The following is a 22503-nucleotide window of genomic DNA, read 5'->3' on the forward strand; positions in this document are numbered from 1 at the left end:
AAAAACATAAACATATGAAATGTTTATGGGTATGGGAAAAAAGTTTGAAGAAACAACTCCCCCAAAAATGACAAAGGAAGTTATAGTAAAAATAGTAGCTGTAGCTCTAAGAGCATGGAGATGCTTGCCTAACAGAGATACAAATACCAAAAGGCTTGTTAATATGATATAGAAACCAGAAAAAAAATTGAGAATTCTTTTGCCCAGATGATAGAGGTTTTAAAGCCAAAGATATTATTTTAAAACATCTTGCCTATACCCACTTGTTACTCTCTCCTACAGACAATTTAAAAATCTGTTAATTTATTTAAAACATATGCTGAGGTTGTTACTCCATAATTTTAATGTGTATCCCTAACAACAACCACACAATGCTAGAACACCATACAGAATCGTACTAATCAAGGACAGAAAATATTTATTAATTTAGGGTTTGCTCAAAAAATTATTCAATTAACCAGACTGGGCATATCATCCAGTAATGTCCCAGTAAGGCAGGAGGTACCATAAATTTTAATGCTTCTTGCTCCAATCAGAGCAGAAACTCAAAGTAGTTGCCCTCCTTGTCTGAAAGGGTACCACTGGCTTAAAAAGTTCCAAACTAGCTATCATAAAAATCACACTCGAAATATCCAATAAAAAACGAGATTTAAAAAAAAAAGGCACTGCCCTATCTGGTGCTGTAAGCCCCAATAATACAGTTATCTTATTAAATCAGAAAAACTTTGTGAGGGTCCTAACTCAGGCCCCTCAAACAATAGAAGCAATTCAAGAGCCTCAGGAAACCAATGCATTTGTCCTTGAAAAACTATCTAACCGCTCCTGCAGGCAAACCCTGGCAGTACAGGACTGAACCTCAACAACAATATTTACTCATGACCTCCTCAAAGAGCTTACTTCGATTATTATCATTTTAAATTTTTTTTCACACAAGAAACATTTGTATAACAAAAAAATGTAGTGACAATATTTATTGTCTTTTAAATAGTACAGACAAGCCCACTGTTTAAAAAAAATACTATGTCATTGTTTTATACCTATTTTACAAGTTTAGCCCCAATATTCAGAATTACAATTCTTGGTTCAGTTTAGAAATTACCTTTGTCTATTGGACATATTCGAGTTTATTCTGATTTCTCATCCTTTGCATGAAGATAATGAAAAATTTAATTCATTAACAGCAAATTGTTGCTTTTGCTAGGAAAATAACTTAGCAAAATCTTGCAACCTCATCAAATCACCTCTCCACTCAGGGAAATTGCTCCTAACAAAATTTAATACTGTTCTCCATCAAGTTCATATTGTTTTGCACTAATAACTTTGAGAGTGGGGCCATCCCAGAATCTTACTTGTCTAGAAAAAAAAATCACATCATTGAAGAAACCTGACACTTCTTCTACAAGTAACCAAACAGCAATATTTTTGTGCTTTTAGTAGAATGGACCCCATAGCCTCATTTGTATGAAGGCTTGGCTCATACTGAGTGGACTTGTTGGAGTCCATTGGCCTTGCTAGAGTTAGTATGTCCCTAAGCAGGAATGGTTTAGAACTCCAAACAGTTCAATTTTGTCCACTGTCTTTTCTTCTGCTGCTTGTCGATAAAAATGTAGAACTTTCAGCTTCTTGTTCCATTCCATTTCTGCCTCCATACAACAATGTTTCCCAGCATCATGAAATGGACAAGATCTCTCAAAATGTAAGTTAGCTGCAGTTAAATGTTTTCCTTCTTAAGATTTGTTATGGTCATTGTGTGTCTTCACATTCAATAAACCCAAGGAAGATAGGCTTGTTGTTTTTAAATGTTTGGAGGAATATTGACTTTGGAACTTTCTTTTAGGACAACAGTGAAATCTTTTAAATGTTGCTTAATGAGCCATTCATGGAAGGATATGAAACAAAATGTTGCTGAGTATGACTTGATCTTTGAGTTCCTGGCTCAAGTGGACACACAGGTGATTACAATTAGTATGTTACATAGAGATTGCTTCTTAGATATCTTGGAAAATAATGATGCTGTATTTTTGACGTAGTTTAAAATATGTGCCTGAAGCTAAAGTGTAGAGCTATAGATTTATTCCCTTTGTAGAGGAAATATCAACATAGCCTCTTATTGACCATTGTCTGCAGTTATTAGTGCTTACGCATATGAATACATATAAAGAAAAGTAAGAAGCTGAGAATGAAATATAGCTGTGAGGAACTGATTTCATACCTCCCAAAAGAATATGAGTATATACTTGTAATCTAGTGATTATGTGGAAAGCAAGAGAAAGAAAAAGAGAATCTCTCTAAGTTTGCTCTATAGCAATCTAGGTATAGGTGATTAGAAAATAAAGAAACCCATCAGGCAGATATGCTGGTGCAAGACTTTTTTCCCAATAGTCTACAGAAAGAGACAGGTGGGTATTTCTGACAAGACCAGCATGATATACATAACAACATACAGTAAAGTTGTGTCTCTGTGTTATTAAATAAACCAAACAAGCAACTGAGCACTAAATGAATGAAATGCATAGATTCATGAATGCATAATTAAATATATGTATACATACATAAATAAATTGAACTCTTTATAAATAAGGCGAATAGCTAGGAATCAACCTGCGTATGTTTTGTCTTGAATTCATATATCCTGAAATCCATAGAACTGTATATATTAAGAGATGAACATGCACACAGTCACACACAAAAACAACATAATACTCATAATGATAAAAATATAAAGGGTATGGTGCTGCATTCTTTTTAACCTTATCTATTCACATACAGAAGCAGGATTTTCTATGCTTGTTCTATGACACTAGTAATTCCATGCTACCATAATAAAAAATTATATCAGATAAATAACTACAATGGCCACATATGAAATAAAATTATCTTTGAAATATAATTTAATTAAGATATTGTTTTTTAAAAGTTGTTGAGTTGATAATAGAATAGTGGATTTTTATAAAGAACCTGAGAAGGCTAGATATCAACAAATCTGCTATTGGGAGAAATATGATTCCTGATTTGTAAACAGAATGTGTAAGGAATCAACTTATAAAATATAAATAATATGTGATTTGAGGATCTATAACTAATGAGATATTACCTAATCCTAACACATTTACCTAAGGTAGTTCATCAATTCATAATGAAGACATTAAATTACATGTTGTATAGAATCAAATTGAACTAGAACATTTAGTGTACTAAATATGTGAATGTGTGTGGTATATATGGTATATATGACTATATTATTATGTTTTTATGTCACTTACACAGGTATAACTTTAAGAACTACCAGTATATTCTTGCTCTGCTACTTGCCATTGAGGAGGTCAATGGGAACCCCAATCTTTTACCCAACATGTCTCTTGGATTTGATTTCTACACTGTGAGATTCACCGAGAAGGAAACACTTATGAATACTGTTGTTGGGCTCACTGCTCATAGGCAGAGAAAGGATTTGCCTAATTCCAATTGTAAAAAGAAAAAATTTTCTGCTGCACTCACAGGAACATTATGGATAACATCTGCCCAAATTGGGACATTGCTTCAGCTCTTGAAATGTCCCCAGGTGAGAAAATTTGGATGTGCACACTGAGAGTCAATTTTCTTAGTTCGTATTATAGGTGTCTTTAAACTGAACAAGTCATTTATCAATTATCCAAACATCAAAACATACCCAGAGTTCAATCCAGATATATTTTGCTTGTAAAAGAAAGGTTGGTGTAGTAAATGAAACCAGGTAAGTCCTTAAAAATTACAGACTTAACGGAAATTTCTGTAAAATCTAGTAAATGGAATGTTTTTTTTTAAATCTTCTCCTGTTTTCGTCTATTGCTTCAGGAATGAATTTTTATTTGGTATTAATTTTCTTCCTCTTTTCACCAATATGGTTCAGATTGCTTTTGGACTTTGTGATCCTGCCTTGAATGACCATGGTCTATATTCTTCTCTCTACCAAATGGTCCCCAAGGACACATCTCTTTCCCTTGCCATTGTTTTTTGATGGTTCATTTTAGGTGGTCGTGGGTAGGTCTCATCCTCCTTGATGACCACAAAGGAAATAAAATTCTATTAGATTTTAGAGAGGAGATGGAGAGACAAAGAGTCTGCTTTGCTTTTGTAAAAATGATCACAGCCACATGGGCTTCATATTTTCCAAGATTCTGGTAAATATGGATGAGACAAATGTAATAATTGTTTATGGTGACATTGATTCTCTAGAAGATCTAATGAGAAATATTGGGCAAAAATTATTGACATGGAAAGTCTGGGACATGAGCATTGATCACCATGCTGCTGAAGTTACTGATTATTCCATGTTTGACTCATTCCATGGAAACCTAATTTTTAAGCACAATTATAGAGAAAATTTTGAGTTTACCAAATTCATTCAAACATTTAATCTTAATAGATACCCAGAAGAAATTTATCTTCTGAAGTTGTGGAATTTGTTCTTCAAGTGCTCATTTTCTGATATTAATTTTCATCTCTTGGACAACTGTCAAATCAACACTTTTTTGGATGTGTTACCTGGTCATATATTTGATGTAGCCATGAGTGAAGAGAGCATTAGTATTTACAATGGTGTGTATGCTGTAGTGCACAGCCTCCATGATATGAGACTTCATCAAGTTCAAATGCAACTATATGAAAATGGAGAAGGGATGTTTTCCCCCTATGGCAGGTAATAATTGCTATATATTTTATTGACACCACACTAACATATGAGATTTTCAATGACACTAACTTATGTCTTAAAAAATCAGATTGTGTTGTCCACAGTTACAGAAAATTTTGTGTTTCTAACCTTATTTAGACATCAATGTAGCTTCAATAATACATTGCTGTGAAAAGATGTGTATTTACTAGAAGCAAATCTCCTTATTCAACATTAAGTTCATTTCATCAATTTATAGCTCTGCAATCTAACCATGATAATAGTTACAATAAAAATAACACTTTATATATTGCTTACAAGTAAAATAGAAACAGAAACATTTATGTGAAACACCAATTGTTGATTTATACTTAAATGATGCCCTTAATTAATTTCTAAATATCACCACTCTCATTTTAGACACTCAAACTCTAAAGGTATTCTGAAAGCAAATGTTTGTGGGTAGGTTTCAAGAAATTTGAGCTTTTCATGGGTCATTTGTCACCAATTGCTTACTTGAGCTTGGTTCAGAATTTTCACTTAAAGATCAATAATCAAGAAGCAAAGTGATATTCTATACACTCAGCTTGTCACTTACTCAGCAATACTTGAAGCTTCATTATTGTTGATGGTCACATCAGAAGTTAAAAACAGTAAGACACATTCCAAAACCCACATCTTGTTATGCCCCTTGGGCACAATATCTTCAGCTTAACAATTTCCTGAAGGACCTTGAGGTAAGAGACAATAGGGGTTTAGATTGGAAACAGAGAATAGATGCAGAATATGATATTCTTAACCTTTGGATTTACCAAAGGGTCTTGGACTAGAAGTGAAAATGGGATCCCTTTTTGCAAATGCTCCCAAGGGTAAACAGTTGTCTTTATCTGAACAGATGATTCAACGGCCAGAAATATTTTCAAAGGTATGTTATGCATTATCTAAATGCTTTGTGCTAACACAATTATGTTTTCTGATATAAAGATACTTGACTCAAGTTCCTTTATAATTCCAGGATCAGTATGAAATACCATACTAGTATACTGACTATTCGGGTTCCGTGATTCAGATCAATGGAAGTATATAGTGGTCAATAAGTCCCCCACTGTTTATTCCTATGAGGATTAGGTTTCCTTTATTTGTCACAAATTAGGGATGGGACACATGATAAGAAGAAATTTCCATCTCCAAATGACTCATGTATTAATGTGCTGGAAAAAGATCTCTCGTGTGGGATTAATATAATGAAACAATATTGAAATTTAAGTTTTTCCACCATCTTTATTAAATTGGATATTTCTTATTTACATTTCAAAAGATATTACTTTTCCATGTTTATAGGCAAACATTCCCCTCACTCCTCCCCTCCCCTTATAGGTGACTGTTCCCCTCCCCATCATCCTCCCACTACCGCCATCCCCACAACAATCCCTTTCACTGAGGGTCTGGCCATGGCAGGGCCAAGGAATTCCCCTTCCACTGGTGCCCCTACTAGGCTATTCCTTGATACCTATGAATTCAGAGTCCAGGGTCAGTCCATGTATACTCTTTGGGTAGTGGCTTAATCCCTGGAAGATCTGGTTGGTTGGCATTGCTGTTCATATGGGGACGCGAGCCCATTCATCACTTTCAGTCCTTTTTCTGATTCCTTCAACATAACGGCCATTCTCAGTTCAACGGTTTGCGGCTGGCATTCACCTATGTATTTGCAACATTCTGACTGTGTCTCTCAGGAGAGATATACATCCAGTTCCTGTCAGCCTGCACCTCTTTGCTTTATCCATCTGATCTAGTTTGGTGGCTGTACATATGCGACCACATATGAAGCAGACTCTGAATGGGCATTCCTTCAGTCTCTGTACTAAAATTTGCCTCCCTATCCCATCCTAAGAGTATTCTTGTTCCCCTTTTAAAGGAGGAGTGAAGAATCCACATTTTGGTCATCCTTCTTGAGCTTCATGTGTCCTCTGAATCCTCAGTAATTTGAGCATTTGCGCTAATATCCATTTACCAACGAGTGCATACCATGTGTGGTTTTATGTGTTTGGGTTAACTCACTCAGGATTATATTTTTCAGTTCCGTCCATTTGGCTATGAATTTCATGAAGTCATTGTTTTTGATAGCTCTGTAGTATTCCACTGTGTAGATGTACCACATATTCTGTATCCATTCCTCTGTTGAAGGGCAGATTGGGTCTTTCCAGCTTCTGGCCATCATAAGTAAGGCTGTTATGAATATAGTGGAGCATGTGTCTTTGTTGTATGTTGGAGCAATTTTTGGGCATATGCTTAAGAGAAGTATAGCTGCATCCTCAGGTAGTGTAATGTCCAATTTTCTGAGGAACCTGCAGACTGATTTTCAAAACGGTTGTACCAGTCTGCAATCCCACCAGCAATGGAGCAGTGTTCCTCTTTCTCCACATCCACACCAGCATCTGCTGTTGTCAGAGATTTTTATCTTAGTCATTCTGACTGGTGTGAGGTGGAATCTCGGGGTTGTTTTTATTTGCATTTCCCTTATGACTAAAGATGTTGGACATTTCTTTAGGTACTTCTCAGCCATTTGATATTCCTCAGCTGTGAATTCTTTGTTTACCTCTGAACCCCATTTTTTGATACGGTTATTTGTCTCCCTAGAGTCTAACTTCATGAGTTCTTTGTATATTTTGAATATAAGCCCTTTATCATTTGAAGGATTGGTCAAGATTTTTTCCCAATCTGTTGGTTGCCATTTTGCCCTAACATAAGTGTCCTTTGCCTTACAGAAACTTTGTAGCTTTATGAGGTCACATTTGTCAATTCTTGATCTTAGAGCATAAGCCATTGGTGTTTTGTTCAGGAAATTTTCTCCAGTGCCCATGTGTTCGAGATTCTTCCCCACTTTTACTTCTATTAGTTTGAGTGTATCTGCTTTGATGTGGAGATCCTTAATCTACTTGGACTTAAGCTTTGTACAGGGTAATAAGACTGAATCGATATGCATTCTTCTACATGCTGACCTCCATTGCTGAATCTGCACCATTTGTTGAAAATGCAAATCTTTTTTTCATTGCATGGCTTTGGCTCCTTTGTCAAAAATCAAGTGACCATAGGTGTGTGGGGTCATTTTTGTGTCTTCACTTCTATTCCACTGGTCTATCTGCCATTATCGGTACCAATACCATACAGTTTTAACACTACTGCTCTGTAATACTGCTTGAGTTCAGGGCTAGTGATTGCCCCAGAATTCCTTTTATAGTTGAGGATAGTTTTAGCTATCCTGGGATTTTTGTTATTACAGATGAATTTGCAAATTTTTCTTGCTAACTCTAAGAAGAATAGGATTGGAATTTTGATGGGTAATGCATTGTATCTGTAGATTGCTTTTCATAAAATGGCCATTTTCACTGTATTAATCCTGCCAATCGTTGAGCAGAAGAGATCATTCCATCTCATGAGATCGTCTTCAATTTCTTTCTTCAGAGATGTGATGTTCTTATCATACAGATCTTTCACTTGCTTGGTTAAAGTCACACTGAGGTATTTTATATTATTTGGGACTATTATGAATGTTTTCATTTCCCTAATTTCTTCCTCAGCTTGTTTTTTTTTTGTTTGTTTGTTTTGTTTTTTTTTTGTTTTTGTGTGTGTGTGTGTGTGTGTGTGTGTGTGTGTGTGTGTATGTGTGTGTGTAGAGGAAGTCTACTGATTTATTTGAGTTAATTTTATACCCAGTCATTTTGCTGAAGGTGTTTATCAGGTTTACTAGTTCTTTGGTGGAACTTTTGCGTCACTTAAATATACAATCTTATCATGTGCAAATAGAGATATTTTGACTTCTTACTTTCCACTCTGTATCTCTTTGATCTTCTTTCAGTGTCTGATTGCTCTGATTGGGGCTTCGAGAACTATATTGAATTAGTAGGGTGAGAGTGGGCGGCATTGTCTAGTCCCTGATTTTAGTGGGATTTCTTCAAGTTTCTCTCCATTTAGTTTAATGTTAGCTACTGGTTGCTGCATATGGCTTTTACTATGTTTAGGTATGGTCCTTGAATTCATTTTCTTTTCAGGACTTTTATCATGAAGGGGTATTGAATTTTGTCAAATGCTTTCTCAGTATCTAATGAAATCATCATGTGGTTTTAAATCTTACAGTTTGTTTTTATAGTGGATTATGTTGATTTTTTTCCATATATTAAACCATTCCCAAATGCCTGGGATGAAGCCTACTTGATCATGATGGATGATTGTTTTGATGCATTCTTTCATTTGGTTTGCGAGAATTTTATTGAGTATTTTTGTGTCAGTATTCATACGGGGAATTTGCTCTGAAGTTCTCTTTCTTTGTTGGGTCTTTGTGTGGTTTAGGTTCAAAAGTAATTGTGGCTTCATAGAAGGAATTCAGTAGCGCTCTTGCTGTTTCAGATCTGTGGAATAATTTGGATAATATTTGTATGAGGTCTTCTATGAAGATCTGATAGATTTCTGCACTGAACCTATCTGGACCTGGGCTCTTTTTGGTTGGGAGTCTTTTAATGACTGCTTCCATTTCTTTAGGAATTATGGGGTTGCTTAAGTGGTTGATCTGTTCATGATTTAACTTCAGTTCCTGGGATCTGTTTACGAAATTGTCTATTTCTTCCAGATTTTCAAGTTTTGGTGAATATAGGATTTTGTAGTAGGATCTGATGATTTTTTTTGAATTTCCTCTGATTCTGTTTTGTCTCACTTTTCATTTCTGCTTTTGTTAATTTTGACACATGCTCGGTGTCCTCTGATTAGTGTGGCTAAGGGTTTATCTATCTTGTTGATTTTCTCAAAGAATCAGCTTATATTTCTGTAGATTCTTTGTATAGTCCTTTTCATTTCTGCTTGGTTGATTTCAGCTTTGAGATTGATTATTTTCTGCCTTCTACTCCTCCTGGGTGTATTTGCTTCTTTTTGTTCTAGAGCTTTTATGTGTGCTGTCAAGCTGCTGACATATGCTCTCTCCTGTTTCTTTCTGTAGGCACTCAGAGCTATGTGTTTTCATCTTTGCCCAGCTTTCATTGTGTCCCATAAGTCTGGATATGTTGTACCTTCATTTTCATTAAATTCTAAGAAGTCTTTAATTTATTTCTTTCTTTATTCCTTTACCAGGTTATCATTGAGTAGAGCATTGTTCAACTTCCATGTATATGTGCACATTCTTTCTTTATTTTTATTACAAACCAGCTTTAGCCCATGGTGGTCTGATAGGATACATGAGATTTTTTTCAATATTTCTATATCTGTTGAGGCCTGTTTTGTGACAGATTATATGGTCTATTTTGGAGAAAGTACCATAAGGTGGTGAGAAGAAAGTATATCCTTTTGTTTTAGGATAGAATGTTCTATAAATAACTGTTAAGTCTATTTGTTTCATAACCGCTGTTAGTCTGTCTATGTCTCTGTTTAATTCCTGTTTCCATGATCCCTCCATTGATGAGGTTGGGATATTGTAATCTCTTACTTTTATTGTGTTAGGTACAATGTGTACTTTTAGCTTTAGTAAGGTTTCTTTTATGTATGTACGTGCTCTTTTATTTGCAGCATTGATTTCCAGGATTGAGAGTTCATCTTGGTTGATTTTTCCTTTGATGAACATGAAGTGTCCTTCTGTATCTTTTTTGATTACTTTTGGTTGAAATTTGACTTCATTCCATATTAGAGTGATTACTCCAGCTTGCCTCTTCAGACCATTTGCTTGGAAAGTTGTTTTCCAGCCTTTTTTCTCTGAGATAGTACCTGTCTTTTTCGCTGAGATGTGTTTCCTGTAGGCAGCAAAATGCAGTGTCCTCATTACATATCCAGTTTGTTAATCTGTGTCTTTTTATTGGGGAATTGAGTCCATTGATCTTGAGAGATATTCAAAATAGTGATTGTTGCTTCCTGTTATCTTCATATTTGAAGGTGAGTTTATGTTTGTAAGCTTCTCTTCTCTTTGTTTTGTTGCAGAATGATTCATTTCTTGCTTTTTCTAGGGGGTAGTTTGCTTTCCTCTGTTGGGCTTTACCATGGATTTGTAGAAAGATATTGTGTAAATTTGGTTTTGTCATGGAATATCTTGGTTTCTCCATCTATGCTAATTTAGAGTTTTGCTGGATACAGTAACCTGGGCTATCATTTTTGTTCTATGGGGGTCTGTATGACATCTGTCCAGGATCTTCTGGCTTTCATGGTCTCTGGTGGGAAATCTCATGTAATTCTGATAGGTCTTTCTTTATATGTTACTTGACCTTTTTCCCTTACTGCTTTCAATATTCTTTCCTTGTTTGTGCATTTGGTGTTTTGACTCTTATGTGACAGGAAGAGTTTCTTTTCTGGTCCAATTTGTTTAGAGTTCTGTAGACTTCTTGAATGTTTATAGGCATCTCTTTCTTTAGGTTAGGGCCTTTTATCTATGATTTTGTTGAAGATATTTACTAGACCTTTGAGTTGGGAGTCTTCACTCTCTTCTTTACCTATTATCTTTAGGTTTGATCTTCTCATTGAGTCCTGGATTTCCTGTATGTTTTGGGCCACTAGTTTTTTCCATTTTACATTAACATTGACAGTTGTGTCCATGATATCTATGGAATCTTCTACTCCTGAGATTCTCACTTCTATCTCTTGCATTCTGCTGGTGATGCTTGTACCTATGGTTCCTTGTCTATTACTTTGGTTTTCTATATCCAGTGTTGTCTCACTTTGTGCTTTCTTTATTGTTTTCATTTCCATTTTTAATTCCTTTACCTGTTTAATTGTGTTTTCCTGTAATTCTTTCAGGGATATTTGTATTTTACCTCCAAGGGCTTCTACTTGTTTACTTGTGTTTTCCTGCATTTCTCTAAGGGAGTTCTGTATGTCTTTCTTAATGTCCTCCATCATCATGATGAAATGTGATTTTAGATCAAGATCTTGCTTTTATTTTGTTTTTGGATATTCACTGTTTGCTTTGGTGGGAGAATTGGGCTCTGATGATGCCATGTAGTCTTGATTTCTGTTGATTTTGCTCCTGTGCTTGCCTCTCACCATCAGGTTGCCTCTGGTATTACCATGTTTTGCCATTTCTGACAGTGACTTGACCTTCGTATAGGCCTATTTGTCAGGAGTGCTGTAGACCTGTTTTCCTGTTTTCTTTCAGGCAGTAATGGGAACAGAGTGGTTTGCTCTCAACCTTGTAGTCATTCCTGTTCATTGGCTTTCAGCTGTCCCTGTGAGCAGGAACAACAAGGGTCTGCCCCTACTTCTTCTGGGTCCCTGTGTGCAGGGGGCCCAGACTGTGCTAAGCGTTTTCCTCTAGAGTCAGAAATGTGGGCAGAGAGTAGTCTCCTCTGGCTTCCCAAGCATGTATGAACCTCTGAAGGTCCATCTCTCCCTCCCACGGTATTTGTGTTGAGAGAGCTCTGTGACCTGTTCCACTCATATCTGGGTGCTATCTGGACCACAGGGCTCCTGCAGCTTGACTTCTCCCAACTTCCCATGCCCAGAGGCAATATTCAGTTTCCTCTTGGGCCAAGGATGTGGGCAAAGGTGGGCAGAAGTGGTGGTCTCTCCTGCACTACAGTATCAGGATTGCACACAGTTCTAGGCAATCAGGTCTCTCTTCCACGGGGTTTGGGAGCAGGGACTTGTGGGCCTTGATCAGCGAGTTTTGGGTACCAGATAGAAACCAGAAAGATCTGGTCCCAGAGGAAGTTTGACTTTGTGTGCCCTGAGTACACAAGGCAGGCCACTTGGGGCAGAAACATTGGTCTTACTTCTGGACTTGGGCCTGAAGTCACTCCTTGGAGCTTGGTTTCATCTCTCTGTGCGGGCAGAAACCAGAAGGCCCTGCCCCCACTTCCCCTGGGTCCCTGTGAACAAGGGGCCCAGATGGCACTAGGTCAGAAATGCAGGCAGAGTGTATTCTCTGAATTCTGAGTAATATCTGCTCCTCTGAATGTCGAGCTCTCCTCTCACAGGATTTGCATGCAGGGAGCACTCTGACTGAGTTCGCTCAGATCCAGGCACAGTGGGGACTGCCTGAAATTTATTTTTTATTGTATGGTCAAGTACCATGATGAGAATGACTTTTAGAATAAAGATTATATTTTGCTTTATGATTCCAAAAGTATCTGAGCCTGCAAAAGATAGAAGCATGACAATAAATGCTTATAGTGGAGACAGGAATAGTAAAAGGAATAAAATCTTTATATCCACTCATATTAACAGTAGAAAGAAAGAAAGAAAAAGAGAGAGAGAGAGAGAGAGAGAGAGGAAGGAAGGAGGGAAGAGAGAAAGAAAGAAAGAAAGAGAGAAAGAAAGAGAGAAAGAAAGAAAGAAAGAAAGAAAGAAAGAAAGAAAAACCTGGCATTGAGGAAACATAATATATCAATTCCCAACCACTGTGCCATAATTTCATCATGAAGTCTGCATCCCTTAAAGTTTCAATAACTTCCCATAAAATGTTACCAAAAAGGAAATATGTACTCACATGCTCCAGTCTATTTCAATATGTAATAAAATAACTAAATTAGCATGGATAAATTGTCTTTCACGTCTTATTATGTCCTATGTCATCCAATGCTTAATAATAACTTCAAATAACTTCAACAATTTAAGAATGTGGGGCATTAATTTCAAAATTCAGAGCCTGCCCCACATGTGGCCCATACATATACAGCCACCAAACTAAATATGATAGATGAAGCAAAGAAGTGCAAGCCAACAGGAACCCCAAGGTAGATCTTTCCTGACAGACACAGCCAGAATACAGCAAATACCTAAGCTAATGCCATCATTAAACAACTGAACTGAGAGCGGAACCCCCGTTGAAGGAATCTTAGAAAGGACTGAAAGAGCTTGAAGGGGCTTGAGACCCCATATGAACAACAATGCCAACCAACCAGAGCTTCCAGGGACTAAGCCACTACCCAAAGACTATACATGGACTAACCCTGGGCTCCAATCTCATAGGTAACAATGAATAGCCTAGTAAGAGCGCCAGTGGAAGGGGAAACCCTTGGTCCTGCCAAGACTGAACTCCTAGTGAACATGATATGGGGGGAAGGGTGGTAATGGGAGGATGATTGGGAGGGGAACGCCCATAGAGAAGGGGAGGGGGAGGGATTAGGGGGTTGTTGGCCCGGAAACCAAGAAAGGGAGAAACAATCGAAATGTAAATAAGAAATACCCAAGTTAATAAGATGAAAAAATGGAATAAAAAGTATAAGAAAATAAAAAGAACTACAAAAAAAGAGAAAATATGCGATTTTCAAATGTCAGAGCGTGCTGATGGTATAATAATTTCCTCTGAGCGCGGAAGGAATGAAAACTGCAGCTCTCTCCTCTCTCCTCTAAAATTGTGACATTTGTACAGTAAATAGTGACATTTAAGATTTAGCTGACCCTTTTCACCATAGCTAAATTTATCAGTATATGTCTTCATACAAATAAATGTTCATTTGTTTCACTCATAATTATGAGTCTTCTCAAATTAACAGTCAAGATTCACCATAATAGTGAATGTTAAGATGATAAACACAGGTGTCTGAAAATACAAAGTTAGTGTTATACTAGATTGACCACATGGCCTTGTATATTATGTTCCTAATCATCAATGTTTCATAAACTCGTCCTTAACTCATTAAGATTCCAAGTTATTTTAACACTGTGCTAATTCTCAGACCAAAATGTAAACACATTTGCCTTCTAAAGGTATAATCTTTTATTTCGTTAATTTATTTTTAATTTTTTAATTGTTTATTTTATTTATTTACATTTCAAATATTATTCCCCTTTCCAGTTTCTGATAAGCAAGCCCCCATAACATTCTCCCTTCCCCTGTTTCTTTGATGGTACTACCCTGCCTACCCACCAACTCACTCTCTCCTCCTGGCCATGGCATTCTCCTATACTGGGGCATCAAGCCTACAGAGGACCAAGGGCCTCTTTTCCCATTGAATCAAAATAAGGCCATCCTGTGCTACATATGTGGCTGGAGCCAGAGTTCCCTCCATGTGTATTATTTCGTTAGTAGTTTAGTCCCTGAGAATTCTGTGTTGTTTGGTTGATTGATATTGTTGTTCTTCCTATGGGGTTGAAATCCTCTTCAGCTCCTTCAGTCCTTCCACCATCTCCTTCATTGTGTTCCCCGTCAGATATTTGGCTGTATAGGTATCAGACTCTGGCAAAGTCTCTTGGGGGACAGCTATATCAGTTTCCTGTCAACAAGTACTTCTTGGAATCAGCCATAGTGTGAAGGTCTGGTAGCTGCATGGAATGAATTCCTAGGTGAGGCACTTTCTGGATGACCTTTCCTTTAGTCTCTGCTCCATTCTTTGTCTCTGTATTTCCTTTACACAGGAGCAATTCTATGTCAATATTTTCAAAATGTGTGGTGGCGCCATCTCTCAACCAGGGGCCATATGTAATCTCTGGATATAATCTTTATAGGTTCTCCCTCCGCTTTGTTGGGTATTTCAAGTAATGTCATCCCCATTGGGTCCTGGGAGTCTTTTGCTATCCTGACATCTGGGACTTATTGGTGGTTAGCCCCAGTTCCTCATCCTGCATTACTCCACACAAACTTTTAAGTAACTCTAGGTGTTAATAACAATACTTCACCCTTCACTGCATAATATTCAAAAATCTGTTTTTATGATTTTTTTTAATAAAACACTGAACATTAGATGACACTTTTTTTCATTCTTCTTAGGTCCCTCAGTCTGTATATAGTGAGAGTTGTGGGCCTGGATACAGTTAAGTGACCCTAGAGGGCAAGCCCATCTGCTGCTACAAGTGCACACCTTGTGCAGACAATGAGATTTCTAATGAGACGGCTAAATACAATTTTATGGGTAACTTCCTATTTCTCCATAGGATTCCACAGCATGCTAGAAAATGAAAAAGGTCTGAGTAGAAGTTAGATATAAATCTTTTTGTTTCTCTTTTAAAAAATTTTAATGTCATAATTCATTGCAATCCCCTTTAAAACCTCACCACAGCCATTACAAGTCATGCTTGACATATCTTTACTCCAGTGCCAATATTGGTATAGGAAGATACAATACTTTCTTCTGTACTTTTTAGTATTTTTCATTTCTCTTTTTCATTTAACATGTATTAATAAAGTATCAAAGATCGTTTTTCAAAATATACTTCAATGATTTTAAGAATCATTTAAGGCTCAGATCTGTTGCAACTTCAAGGGATTATTAACAACACATTTCTTATTTTTAGTTGTTTGACAATGTCGTAAAATGCATTTTAATCATGTTTCCTACTCACACTCCTTGTAGGTATCTTTTCTCTTCCCTAGTTGCCAAAATATGTAATTATAGTATCTAATACACCTCATGATACTTATCTATACTTATTTGGGTGCATGTCACTTAAAAAGGTAGGTAACTGGCCATATTCTGCACATTGAAAAGAACTTATTCTCCTGCTAGTACCTCATTTTCTAGGGGTTGGAGTGTCTTCAAAGATCCCTGCAATAACTATGCTGAAATTTGGTCTTGATTAAGCGAGCATGCATCTAATACACTTTTTCATTTGTTATGAATTTATGAAATCAATTTCTATGTGTTCAGAAAACAGTGTTATTTTGTAGTTTTCTATACACTGAAGATCTTGGTAACTTTCTGGCTTCTCTTGGATTAGAGTTTTACAGAACTTTTTATTTTGTTACTGGACCCTTTAGGAAAGATTAGGGTTTGTGGTCTTTTAAGGAGTTGTACTGCTAGGGTCTGGCTTTAGGTTTTAAACTTTTATGTGACATTCTTTTTTCTGCTGCTGCTTTCAAATCAGCATATATATTCAACTTGTGTTCTAATGTGATCTGTCCTTTGCTGCTTCTATGTTTCCTGCTAGTGTGGAAATGAACAAATACTCCAATTCTATAAGCACATACCATATTAATTAATTAATTAATTTACAATCCTGTCATGGTCCCCACTCTGTGGCTGGCCTCCAGCAGTCATTGTGGTCACTGGGCTGCCTTTCCTCTATCCTTAGTCTCTTCTTCATTTTTCCCTGCAGTTCTCCTACACAGGAATATTTCTGGGTCAGAATTCAACAGAGGTCTGAAGCAGTGGGGGTTGAGAAACTGGGAGTAGCCACTAGAAAGTCCCAGATGTCAGGAAAGTAATAATTTCTCATGACCCAATGGAGATGAAATTTACTAAAATAACCAATGAAAGGGGAGAAAGTACCTAGAGACCATATTTAGAGTTTAGCCAAAGCCCCCTGGTTGAGAGATTGGGCCTCCCACCCATCTCAAAAAGAAAAAAAATTCCAGTCCAAAGGAAATGCAGGAACTGAGAGTGGAGCAGAGACAGAAGGAAAGAATATCCAGAGATTCCCTAACCTAGGAATTCACCCTATCTGCTGATGCCAAATTCATATACAATTGCTGATGCCAGGAAGCATTTGCAGGCAAAAGGCTGTTATAGCAGTACCCTGAGATGCTCTGCCAGAGCCTGACTAATATAGACACAGATACTCTAGCTGACAACCATTGAACTGGCACAAGTATCCCAATGGAGGAGTTAGGACAAGGACTGAAGAAGCTGAAGGTGTCTGTAACCTCACAAGAAGAACAAAAATATCAGCCAACTAGACTCCCCTCCCCAATCCCACATACATACAGACACACAGATCGTAGGAACAAAACCGCCAAGCAAAGAGTACACATGGAGGGAACCAGAGCTCCAGATGCATTTGTAACAGAAGATTGCTTAATCTGGCATCAATGGGAGAGGAGACCCTTGGTCAATTGGAGGCTCAACGACTCATTGTAAAGGAATTCTAGGGCAGTTAGGAAAGAGTGGGTAGGTGGGTCAGGGAGCTCCCTTATAGAAGTTGGGGGTCCGGGGTACGATAGGGGCTTTGAAGGGGGGGAACTAGAAAGTAGGATAACATTTCAAGCGTATGGATGTTATTTTATATAATATAAAATACACATATATACATGCAAGAGGAAAGCAAAAGTTAAGTTAATGGTTTGACTACCAGTACTAGGCAATTTTATTAAAGGCCGTAATGCCTCCCCCCTCATCAGATGTTTATCCAGCTAGATACCATCTTCTTGTCTCTATCAATGCATGCCCAAACTAGGCTCATGGCTCCACCTTCTTGCTCTGTCAGGGTTGGTGGGGAGCAGAAGCTCCAGGTTTAGTAAGAGACCATATGGAGATTGCACTTGGTTCCTTGGTGGGCTTTTAGGATTCATAAACATTTCCTGGCACAACAGAATCTTTATTTGGTGTCCTGTCAGAGGGGGTTAGAATGCATTTTCACGTAACAACAAACATAACAAAAGCCCAACTTTGTCAGAGATTACTCCTCTAGGAGACTGTATTTAAACAATGTCCCTGACTTAAGCAGGGGAGGTATTTGAACCTCCTCATCCAGCCCCTGCACAGCTTGCTAATGTACACCACCTGACTTGAATGGTCCTCTTCTCACTAAAATGTGGAGTCATTCTCTTTTGTAAGGAACTATTTCAGAAGTATACACTTGCTTAACAATGCATTTTATGCTGAAAATGGAAACAATTTGTTCTGTACAATGGAGCTTTGTTTTGCTTTTTCGTTTCATTAGTTCATTCTCATAACAGAAAGTTTTTATCCAAATATAGTTTCCTTTGCCCTAAGGGAAAAGATACACTTTACATGTACAAATAAATAAAAGCTATATTAGTCTAATGATCAGATATGTTTGGAAAAATCCTCCAAATATAGATGACCTCCTGTGTCCTTTCAAAAGTGCACTTTAAGTAATTTTATTGTATTATTTATTAATGTTGTTACTTTGTGTTGCTTAAGATGAATATATCGACCACTACTTTATGCCAGTCAGACATTCTGCTCAATTCTTTATTTCAGTAATGTAGGCTTAGCAATCAGGAACCCAAAGAGGATTCAGAACTTTCCTCTATCTACATAACAGCTATGATACATGAAGTACAATAAGCTCCCCGAGTTTCTGTTTCTTCACCGTTGGAGATAAACCTCCATGTTCATGAATGGTTTGTCAGCAAAGGTTTCCTGTACTAGACTTTATCCCTAGTATGGTGATGCTGTAAAATGACAATCCTTTAGAATTGCTGCTTAATGACACTACAGAATCTGCTCTCATAAATGGATAAAAGTAGCTGTCATTGCAGGACTGAGATATTTTAAGGGTGAGTTGTTACAAATTCAGCTTCTGATTGTTCTCTACCCATGGTTTGATGTTGAAACTTTTCCAACCACACACACACACACACACACACACACACACACACACACACCACTCTGTTACCACAACTTCCTCATTGAAGTCAGCTTATATTGATACTACTTTTGAATTTCAAAAAGCAGTGAGCTAAATAACCTCCTTTCCATTAATTTTTTTAACCTACCTAGGTATTAGTAAAAAACACAGTATAACACCTAAAGAAATGTTTAACATATTTAGTCATAAGGGAAATGGAAATCAAAACAACCCTGAGATTTCACCTCACACCATTGAGAATGGCTAAGATCAAAAACTCAGGTGACAGCAGATGCTGGCGAGGATGCGGAGAAAGAAGAACACTCCTCCATTGTTGGTGGGATTGCAGACTGGTACAACCATTCTGGAAATCCGTCTGGAGGTTCCTCACAAAATTGGACATTGAACTGCCTGAGGATCCAGCTATACCTCTCTTGGGCATATACCCAAAAGATGCCCCAACACATAAAAAAAAACACGTACTCCACTATGTTCATCGCAGCCTTATTTATAATAGCCAGAAAATGGAAAGATCCCAGATGCCCTTCAACAAAGGAATGGATACAGAAAATGTGGTACATCTACACAATAGAATATTACTCAGCTATCAAAAACAACGATTTTAAGAAATTCGTAGGCAAATGGTTGGAACTGGGAAATATCATCCTGAGTGAGCTAACCCAATCACAGAAAGACATACATGGTATGCACTCATTGATAAGCGGCTATTAGCCCAAATGCTTGAATTACCCTAGATGCGTAGAACAAATGAAACTCAAGATGGATGATCAAAATGTGAATGCTTCACTCCTTCTTTAAAAGGGGAACAAGAATAACCTTGGCAGGGAAGAGAGAGGCAAAGATTAAAACAGAGACTGAAGAAACACCCATTCAGAGCCTGCCCCACATGTGGCCCATACATATACAGCCACCCAATTAGACAAGATGGATGAAGCAAAGAAGTGCAGACCAACAGGAGCCAGATGTAGATCGCTCCTGAGAGACACAGCCAGAATACAGCAAATACAGAGGCGAATGCTAGCAACAAACCACTGAACTGAGATAGGACCCCCGTTGAAGGAATCAGAGAAAGAACTGGAAGAGCTTGAAGGGGCTCGAGACCCCATATGTACAACAATGCCAAGCAACCAGAGCTTCCAGGGACTAAGTCACTACCTAAAGACTATACATGGACTGACCCTGGACTCTGACCTCATAGGTAGCAATGAATATCCTAGTAAGAGCACCAGTGGAAGGGGAAGCCCTGGGTCCTGCTAAGACTGAACCCCCAGTGAACTAGACTGTTGGGGGGAGGGCGGCAATGGGGGGAGGGTTTGGAGGGAAACACCCATAAGGAAGGGGAGGGGGGAGGGGGATGTTTGCCCGGAAACCGGGAAAGGGAATAACACTCGAAATGTATATAAGAAATACTTAAGTTAAAAAAAAAACAGTATAATAGAGAAACCTATCTTGTTGACATGTGATATTAATCTGAACTAGGTATTTATGCTCACAGTGTTCAGAGTTGTTCAACTAGGTGGCTGGGCCTAACATCCCTAAAAGTTCCTGGAAGCCCTAAAAGGTCTATTAAATAGTTAAGTAATAGTGAAATGCAGAGAAAGGTTTACTCAATGTGGCCAAACCAGGAAGGGAAGAAATTTAGAGGTCTAATGATCCACATTACACCACAGTGAGAACTATGCATAATAAAGCAGTCCTGTTACAGGTGTAGGCCTGCCTATCAACAGCCATCATTATCTTAGCCTCTCCTGAAAGGGGACTGACAAGCTGTTAGAACTACTCAAAATCTCCTCCTGGGAAACAAGCAGCCCCTCTGGGAGGCATTAGTGCCTCAGCTTTTCAATTTCCTAAGCTAGTTACCTAGAGAAATGGCAGGTTCTTGTGACTTTCTTTCTCAAATGCATGATAGTTAAGTGAGGAGCACAAAACTCTCCCTTTAGAATTCCTTTGGTCCTACAATGAGGGTTATACAATGTGACCTGAAAATTATTTGGAATCCATAAAGAAAAAAAACATAGGACTGTCACTGACATCTAGAGGCTACCGAGCAATCTCAATTTTCTCTAATTCCTTGAAGTGGAATCAGGACAATTGGCTTTGCAGCAAGTCATAACTATCGCTGACCTTCCTACAACTCAGGAGTTGAGCTCCAGGAAGACCCTGATGAGGAAAGAGTTCACTGGAATAAAGGCAGCTGGAGACATTTGCTCCATCCTCTACATGTCGCTAATATCATCCTCAGCAAGAGGATGGTAAAGTAGTAGGCACTGGGAGGCCTAGGTCAACTTCTTTTGATGTATGCACAAGCCACAAAAGCAGAGGACTCTGCTCCCAACAACTCAGCTCCTTACATTCCCTCATCTCACCCTGAGAAACGAGGGTTTCAGATATAATGTCTTGTCATGGAAATCGGGTAGATATCTTAGCAAACTGTTGTCCTGTCCACAATACCTGAAATCCAGGTCATAAATAATGAGAGTCCTTGTCTCACCATTACTAGTACCACTGTCCATGAATCTCTAGGTAACAGGTTTCCTGGTGACTGAGTTTCTCAACTGAGGAAGAGAATTTATATGTTACCTGGCTTAGAAAAATCAAAAGGGTGATGGTGGTCACAATTCCTGTTTCCATATTTTCCATACTACCTTCTAGAGAATCAGTGAGAACATGCAGAAGGACATTCTGAAACCTTCTTCAGAGATCTCTGAGAAGAGATGCACAATTCTGCCATGTAGCCCAGACTCTTTTTTGGAGTCCCTAACATATGTTGTTTATCTCTGGCACTGTGACTAGAAATCTCGTCAGACCCCTATTAGGATAATTTATCTATGTGCCTGTCTGTCTCTCTGTCCATACTGATAATAAACCTTCTAACAAACATCTTACCACCAAAAATCCAGCCCAGTGTTCCCCTTGAGTCCCACAGCTTAGACCTTTGAAAATGTAAAGGAAGGAAGAAAGGATCTCAATTGAACTGTGATGGGGAATGAAGTCTTGTTTACAATTTGGAGACCTGGGACCTTATATATTTATATCCAAATTCTTTCTATTGCTGAAATAAAAAACCTAGATCAAATAGAAAAAAGCACTTAATATTTAACTTATTATTTCTGAGGGTCAGAATCTATGGTTACAGAGTAAAGAGCTGGTAAAAGGTACAAGTCATATCTTGTTCTGTAAGTTGGAGACAGAGAATGCTAACTGAGAATGTTGAGATTATTTTGGACCTCAAAGATTGTGCTAAATGACATACCTCTAACAAAAGACCTTCCTTCAAATTGAGACCATATATTCAAAATAGGAGCCCATAGAGCCCATTCTCATCCAAACAACCATAATCTGGTTTGCAGTCTATGATTGTGTAATAAGAGATAGATTTGAACTACAAAGAATGTATGTCTCAGCAATAAAATACTTCAACTTGCCAGCAAAAGTAAGAGCCATCAGGAAAGATCAAGTCATTCTCTTCTATGTCCTTTGTGTTAGCTGTCACACCAAAACATAGTCCAGACACTTGGGTTTATGTTGATTCTACTTGTAGCCAAGTTGACAAGCAAGATCAGCCATCACACATACCTTGAGCTTGTAGAAAGGCAGCAAAGGCTTTATCT

The 22503-nt window shown here is 37.8% G+C and overlaps 1 pseudogene; it reads left to right on the forward strand.

The window, feature by feature from the left end:
• The window catches only part of LOC148005572 (vomeronasal type-2 receptor 116-like), a 35733-nt pseudogene extending 14585 nt beyond the window's left edge, over positions 1-21148 (forward strand).
• Positions 21149-22503: the final 1355 nt, after the last annotated feature.

Source organism: Rattus norvegicus, chromosome 5, assembly GCF_021556685.1.
Source record: "Rattus norvegicus strain SHRSP/BbbUtx chromosome 5, alternate assembly SHRSP_T2T, whole genome shotgun sequence".
NCBI classification, from domain to species: domain Eukaryota; kingdom Metazoa; phylum Chordata; class Mammalia; order Rodentia; family Muridae; genus Rattus; species Rattus norvegicus.